The sequence below is a fragment of the Fundulus heteroclitus genome, unplaced genomic scaffold (genome assembly GCF_011125445.2).
Source record: "Fundulus heteroclitus isolate FHET01 unplaced genomic scaffold, MU-UCD_Fhet_4.1 scaffold_66, whole genome shotgun sequence".
Taxonomy (NCBI): Eukaryota; Metazoa; Chordata; class Actinopteri; order Cyprinodontiformes; family Fundulidae; genus Fundulus; species Fundulus heteroclitus.
The window spans coordinates 539681-547441 of NW_023397099.1; positions in this window are offsets into that span (position 1 = coordinate 539681).

Sequence of the window (7761 nt, forward strand, 5' to 3'; positions counted from 1 at the left end):
TGTCCTTAGTATATATAGACACAAATCATAAGCTTATAAGGTAACATTTTGTTTTTACCAAGATATTGGGTTTCTTATGAACATAATTGGATAGAATGATGTAAAATTCTCTTTTAAAGATATAACATCGTCATATTTGGAGCGATAGATGGGTTCTCCAGAAAGGTACATCATAATGACATGTTTTCTTCTTTTTGGTAATATAGTATATATGTAGTATTAACATGTTTGCCTTTAATTTTTACACATTATGTATTTTGGAGCCTGCAACAAACAACAGAGCAAGCACTGCTCCTACATTCTTTCTAAAAGCTGTGGAAAACTATGGTTGGCCTTCCGGGTAGTTTTGTTGTTGATGCTTTGTTTTTTGTTGCTTGCAATTATATTTTATATATATATATATATATATATATATATATATATATATATATATATATATATATATATATATATCTCAATAGAAGTCACATTTTTAGCAATGCTATTATAACATAAACAAAGGTTTTTAACGGTTAGTTTATGTAAGCACGTGTGAAGAAAAATTCTGGGTTCTGACTTATCAGAATTCAGAGGGGAAAGGAAAGTCAGGAGTCAAGTGGAAAACAATTGCTTTTTTGCTCTTTGACCTTCTGCTTTTCTTTATTTAAAATATAATTCTCTATTAAGAATTGAGTGCCTATGGCGAGACGTGTGGACCAGTGTAACTCATCTCTACTACAAAGTACTTCACAATCTGGAAGAGCACGGACTTCTGAAGTTGTCCAACACTCTGCATTTATTTTGTGCACATTATGTGTTCCTGCCACGCATTGCAGATGCTCTGCACACCTTCACAGAAGGATGGGACAATCATCCTTTAAAGTCTGAAGGTGGCCTCACCCCTAACCAGCTCTGGACCATGGGACACATGCAGAAACCTTCTCATAAGACTGAAGATGTGCAGGTTTGTTTAATGAAACAAAATTTAAGCATTATTATTTGGCAGTTAGAAGTCATTGATTCTTGCTTATAGAACCTAGAGCTCTTTGGAACTGACTGGGAAACGTTTGATGGTGTCAGTGAAGAACCCTCTGGAGTTCAAGTCCCAGAAGTTAACTGTCCTTTGTCTCTGAATGCAATGGAAGCTGTGACGACCATGATCAATCCACTTGCACCTCCTCAATCATATGGACAGGACATTTTTGTGTCAATGATTCAGTATGTTGAAGATCACTGGGCAACAAGCGATAGCATTTAACACACCTTTTGTGAAAATATGACTATTTGCTGTATCCTACCTTTGCAAATTAAAAACTTTAATTATTGTGTTTGAATCCATAAATCAGAAGATTCGCATCAATAATTCAATTTATTTGTTTAGAAAAAAAACTTTAAAATTCCTTCATAAAAACATAGGTTTATAAACTTTCATTCCTTGACCTGAATTTCTTGTATCTCAAACAGCTGAACTTACACAAATGTTTTTAAAAACCTCTGGTAAATAACAAAGTCCTGGAAAGTGTTTACTTATAAAACTGACAGAATGTTAAGGATTTCACTAACAAATACTGCCCACTGTGGTTTGGCCTGTAAGTTCCAACAGAACAGCACATTTTACTAGCAAAAAGCAAAATCACTCAGATGAGGCTAAATGATTGTCCGTAGCAGTAATGGCTGCTATCATATTTTCTTTGAATTCATTCAGGGTTGTAAGATGTGCAACTGGAAATGTGATTGTGCGGCTACAGGCGCTAACAACAGGAAAACAAATGGTATGACTTGAGTCACAGTCATGGTAAAATTTCACAGAAATGAAGAAGTCCTTCTTCTCACTGGGCAGCACTGGCTTGTGTGCCTGTCCTGTTATCCACTGCATGATTTTGCCAACGGTCAGCTGCTGTGGATCCTCATTCTGACCATCTTGTTCTTGTAAAGAAGGTAAATGTGAAGGAGAAAACAAAAAGTTAAAAGCTTGGCTTTTTTTGAAGATATGCATAACAGATGCTTTTTAAGTCAGATTTTGTTTTTTAAATTAACAGTTTTGGTTAAACCTTTAAATTAATGTTATAGGTGCATTCCATACTCTTCCAAAATGTTTTTTTTTTTTTTTTTACTATTTATTTATGGTAATTTTGTGAAGTAAGGCAAGACAAATACAAATAAGAACGAAAGGAGAAAAGAGAACTTGAGGTCATTAATGCGCATCACCGCAAATACAACACATTCAATACAATACAATAGTCTGACTAACCTGTGTTGTTGGTTCTGTCATTCATGTAAATGGACCATTTTACCCATTTTTGTTCCCCAATTTCTTTTTGTAACCTTAAGGAATAGGTCATCTGCTCAAGGAGATGTAAATGTTTTACTATGCCAACAAATGTGCCTACCGTGGGTATATCTTTCTGAAGCCAGTGTTTGGTAATTGCCTTTTTCCCTGCTGCCATCATAATTATTAAAAGATACTCGTCATCTTAGTCTAATTCCTCACGCAAATTACCTAAATACAGAAAAATAAATGTCATATCCACACTATAACCCAACACCTTATCAATAACTTCTGTCACCTCCTTCCAGTAAGTCTGGATGGAAAGGCACAACCAAAATATATGCGCATGTCCCACCATGTTTTCTCCACATTCTCTCCAGCATCCCAGCTGAATATTTGTTTGTTTACCCATTTGCTTAGGGGTTATAAAGAAGCGGATCAAATTCTTCCAGCAGAAGTCAGGAGGAATAACAACAAATCTGCGCTGCCCACCACTACCTAGAAATGTTAAACATTTACAGACATCATTTACTCAACTGTATCCACATTCATCGAGTTAAACTGGTTGTATGAGTTTAGCAGTTTATGTTTCATTACAACATACCTGTAGACTTGTATAGCAACCAGCACCATTGATGCTTCCAAGCCTTGGAAATGCATTGATCAACAAATCTGTCAGCTTGTACAAAAAAAGTTCAGTTACTGGTCAATATCATACATATAACAAATACAATTATTTGGTATACATTTTGTATTCCGTAACCCATGGAGAGATCACTAAATTGCAATATATAAGAATATGGGGATATTCAGCCGTGACATCGGCTGATTCAGTTATCACAGGATGCAGAAAAAGTCAGTGGAAAGAATAGCTCCAACACCAACATTAAATATATATATATATATATATATATATATATATATATATATATATATATACAGTGTGCGATTTGCAGAGGGGGGGATCATTTCAAAAGTTTTATTAATGAATAAAAAGTTTGATTAATAATGGTTAGCTAGCACTGTGCTTTTTCAGGTAAATAGCTAGATCTAGTAGGTTAGACTATTGTTTTTAAACTTTCGCCATCTACTGTCGGGACTCGGGAGTGGGTATTAGTTTACTTTAACCGCTTTGAGCAGAACATTTATAATACTCTTTAAAAACAGAAAACAAAAAAATGAAATTAACAAATGTGAAGGACACAAAACATGTATTTATATTAGGGCTGTCAAACGATTAAAACGATTGAATTTGAATCGATTAATCGCATAATGTCGATAGTTAACTCGAGATTATTTACAAATTAATCGCACGTTTTATCCTTTTATTTCTGCAAGTGTAATAGCCTGTTTGGGCATTTTAATATGCAATTTTGCAATAAATGACACTAATAAAATACATGCTTGTACAAAAAAAATATTTTTATTTTGTTATTTTCCAAGCACCTTCGAGAATTGAAATGAAAACATCGTATTGCCAAATGTTAAACTCTGCACTATAATTTATATACACAATGTGTAAATAAATTTGTAAATAAATACCTATTTTCATGCCAATATATTCTTTTGCCTCTTAAAAAAAGATAGACATGGTATTAGGCATATACATATAAATTAATAAAAATTTAACATTTCAATAAAGTCATAACTAAACAAGGAGAAGCAGCGTTTAGTTCCTATGCTCCACTTATCTGGAACAATAACAATAGCTCTTGAAACTACGGAAAGCGCCGAGGATAAAAGAAACACGGTCCGGAGAGCACGGTGGGGAAAAAAACATTAGGGAACGGTGTGTGTGTTTTGACGTGCAATTAACGGCGACAAAAAAAAGACATTCAATTATTTATTCCTTTAATACACATTTAATTATTTAATTTAGTTTATACGCATTTAATTTTACTCTATACACATTCAATTATTTATTCCTTTAATACACATTTAATTTTACTCTATACACATTTAATTATTTAGTTATTTATAATTTAATTCCTTTATACACATTTAATTATTTATTCTATACACATTTAATTATTTAATTTTACTCTATACACATTTATTTTATTTAATTTAGTTTATACACATTTAATTATTTTATTTAGTTTATATACATGAATTGCTGAGCGTCAGCAATAGGGCTTGGGATCCGCGTTGCATTGTGGGACGTGGCGGCCATGTTGATGGCAACGCAACGTTAAAATACCTCTGACATAACGTTGTTGAACGAAGAGACGTAGAAGTAGAGTTGAGAAAGAATAGATAGAAAAAATATGTTAAAATCCCGAAAATGATCTGAAATTTACCGGGACACATTAAATAGAGAAACCAGGGACCGGTATGTTGACAAAATCAGCATTATTATGGAGCGCCGACGACGACTTGTTGCCACTGTTTTGCATATCGGACGTCTTCGGCTACCTAGTTTGTGGTGTGAGCACCTATACTTCAGAACAGTTCCAAAGCTACAAGTCCTTGGAGTCTCATGTGCAGTTTACTAATGGATGGGTTCAGGAGCTGCAGATCATAAAGCCAGCAAACAGTGGGAACACAGTAATTCACACAAAGGTAAGCTGTGCTCAGACGCGCTCTGGCACCTGCTAACCATTAGTGCTAACAACCACTCACGCATGTAATGTACTTTTAACTAGCTGCTATGTGTTTCAAAGGTGTAGTTAGTAACGTTAACTGCCAACCCTCCCTAAACCCTCCGGGTTTCTCACGTATTTGAGCCTTTTCCCGCTGCCGTTTTAGTATTTATGTGCATGTATGTGATGTGCGGCTGAAGGAAAGAAACAATGTAGGCTATAAAATAAAACCGTGCATCTTTAACTTACCAGAATGAAAATGCAGGGAACACACTCTAGCATATCCGCTAACTGTACCTAACGGAAAAGGCAATAAAGCTAGGTGTCTAAATATCAACTACAGAAATAAAAACTTAAGTTACAAATGCTAAAGATCTTCCTGGTCCGTCATCTTTCCGCTACTAAGTTGAAAGAACATATAGTACGCATGCGCGGGCTCCTATCTTCGCGCTCTGTGCTCCATTAACCAGCCTTGGAAACCGTGACGTCAGGCCACTGTTGTGAATTCGTATTCACAAAAGCAGTGCGCCCGAGAGGGGCCTTCACAGGAAATCTACAACCCCCCCCTGAGGAAAGAGGAGAGACGACCCCGAGGAAATCCCCCAGCCACCGCAATGCTGACGCCCCCAAGAGCCGCGGGGACGAGCCCGTGGGCTCTCAAAGAAAAAATCCGTATTCTCAAATAGCCACTGCTGTTTGTGTTCATAAAAAATAAAGCACAAATTTGAAATTTGTATTTATTAGTTATTGAAGTTGTAACTATTTAAACTGTATGTTGTATGTTTTGAAAGAGATTTCAATTATTATGAGTTTACAAATGTTTGTTATGCACAACTTCTGACTAATATGCACACGACTGTCCTTTTATGTACAAGTCTATTTTGACAGCGCTCTTACTCCATATTTAATCCTGTTATTAATGCAGTATGCATCAGCAACACACCATGCCTTTTTCCAGTTAATCCCGTCATACATAGAAACCCAGAAGTGTTCATCACAAGGAGTAGTGTTTCCAATGATTATGTTTTTTATAAACTTGTTGCTGCATTTTTTTTTAGAACGTTAATATCATCCCAAAAAAAGAGATGCCACTTCTCCAGTCTGTTGGGGTTTGATGCCAGGACAGTTTTTCAAAAGCTGCAAAGCCCAATGTAGGATGGCATTACTTGTTAAATTGTAATCTTTAAGGGGAAAAATAACAGATTTTTGAAGGCTAATTTTTAGACCAGATACATAAGAAAATTTATATATACACTCTACTGCTTTTGAAACTTCATCCTTGTTTTTAAAAACAAAGACGTATCATCAGCTATATGACAGATTTTAAATTCAGTACCCATGATTGAAATGTCTCTAAAACTGCTTTGTTTGATATATGCAGACATTACCTGAGTTTCTAACAAAAATACAAATGGGGAAATTGGGCACCCTTGTTTTAAGCCATGGTGAACTTTAAATATTTGTGTTGTACAATAGTGAAGCTTTATTGAACTGTTGCATCCATTATAGAGTACTTTAACTGCTTTTTCAAAAGTATCACCAAAACCTAATAATGATATTACTACTTACACAAAGATAAATATGCGTTCAGCTGTGTTGAAAGATTTATAGAAATCAATAAATAGTATAACGCTTTCAGCTAATATTAAATGCTTATAATCAGCCATGTCCAATATGAGTCTGATATTGTGGTGGCTGCTCCTACCATGCAGAAAGCCCGATTGTTCTTCGTATACCTTTAATTGTTCTATTAAAGGTATACTATGCAACCGGGGTTGATTTTCCAGCGAGGCTCCCCCCAGAGGGCGAAAGTAAAAGTGCACTGTCATAAAGATGCTCAGCTGTTCTGGTTTCTCCGTCAAGCCAGGCGCGGTTGTTTTGAGCTTAGCAGACAGACGAACGCAACGAAAAGTCGAAAAAACGGCAGTAGAAACAATGACTAACACAGTGAAAGTATGAACATCAGGGTTTCCCGCAGTGCTATCTTGGCGAGGCGGCCGCCTCGCCAAACTCACGCTACCTTCGGTAAACAAATCATGACAGTAAGTATTAGGGAAATATTTACATTCATTATTTAATAATACTAATGGGTCTCCAGCTGTCAATATATAAATTATTTTTATTAGGTTTGGATATATGTGTGATTACTCCTTGTTTGTGTTGCAGGTAATTCCTGTTTGTTTAATGATTCTTCAAATTAGAAGGTGAGTGGTGCTAATAAATCAATGAAATATTCATTAAACGCACTTGTGAGTCCATCATTATGAAGGAAAACTCCTGCCATAATTAAAAATACATACAGAAATAAATGAAGGTCTTAATAATATAAAATTGCTTGAAAAAGTAGCAAATAGTATGAATTTGTGTGCCATTAAATGTGACAAAATAATAAAAAGAAGACATTTTTTCAGTAATTGATAAATTATTCATCTAGAAATTTATATTTTAACTTCAATTCAATTCAATTCAATTCAATTTTATTTATATAGCGCCAAATCATGAAACATGTCATCTCAAGGCACTTTACAAAGTCAAGTTCAATCATATTATACAGATTGGGTCAGATTATACAGATTGGTCAAAAATGTCCTATATAAGGAAACCAGTTGATTGCATCAAAGTCCCGACAAGCAGCATTCACTCCTGGGGAACCGTAGAGCCACAGGAAGAGTCATCTGCATTGTACATGGCTTTGCTGCAATCCCTCATACTGAGCAAGCATGAAGCGACAGTGGGAAGAAAAACCACCCATTAACGGGAAAAAAAACCTCCGGCAGAACCGGGCTCAGTATGAACGGTCATCTGCCTCGACCGACTGGGGTTACAGAAGACAGAACAGAGACACAACAAGAGAAACAAAAAAGCACAGAAGCACACATTGATCTAGTAATCTGTTCTACATTAGATGGTAGTAGCGGGTGAGCCGTCTTC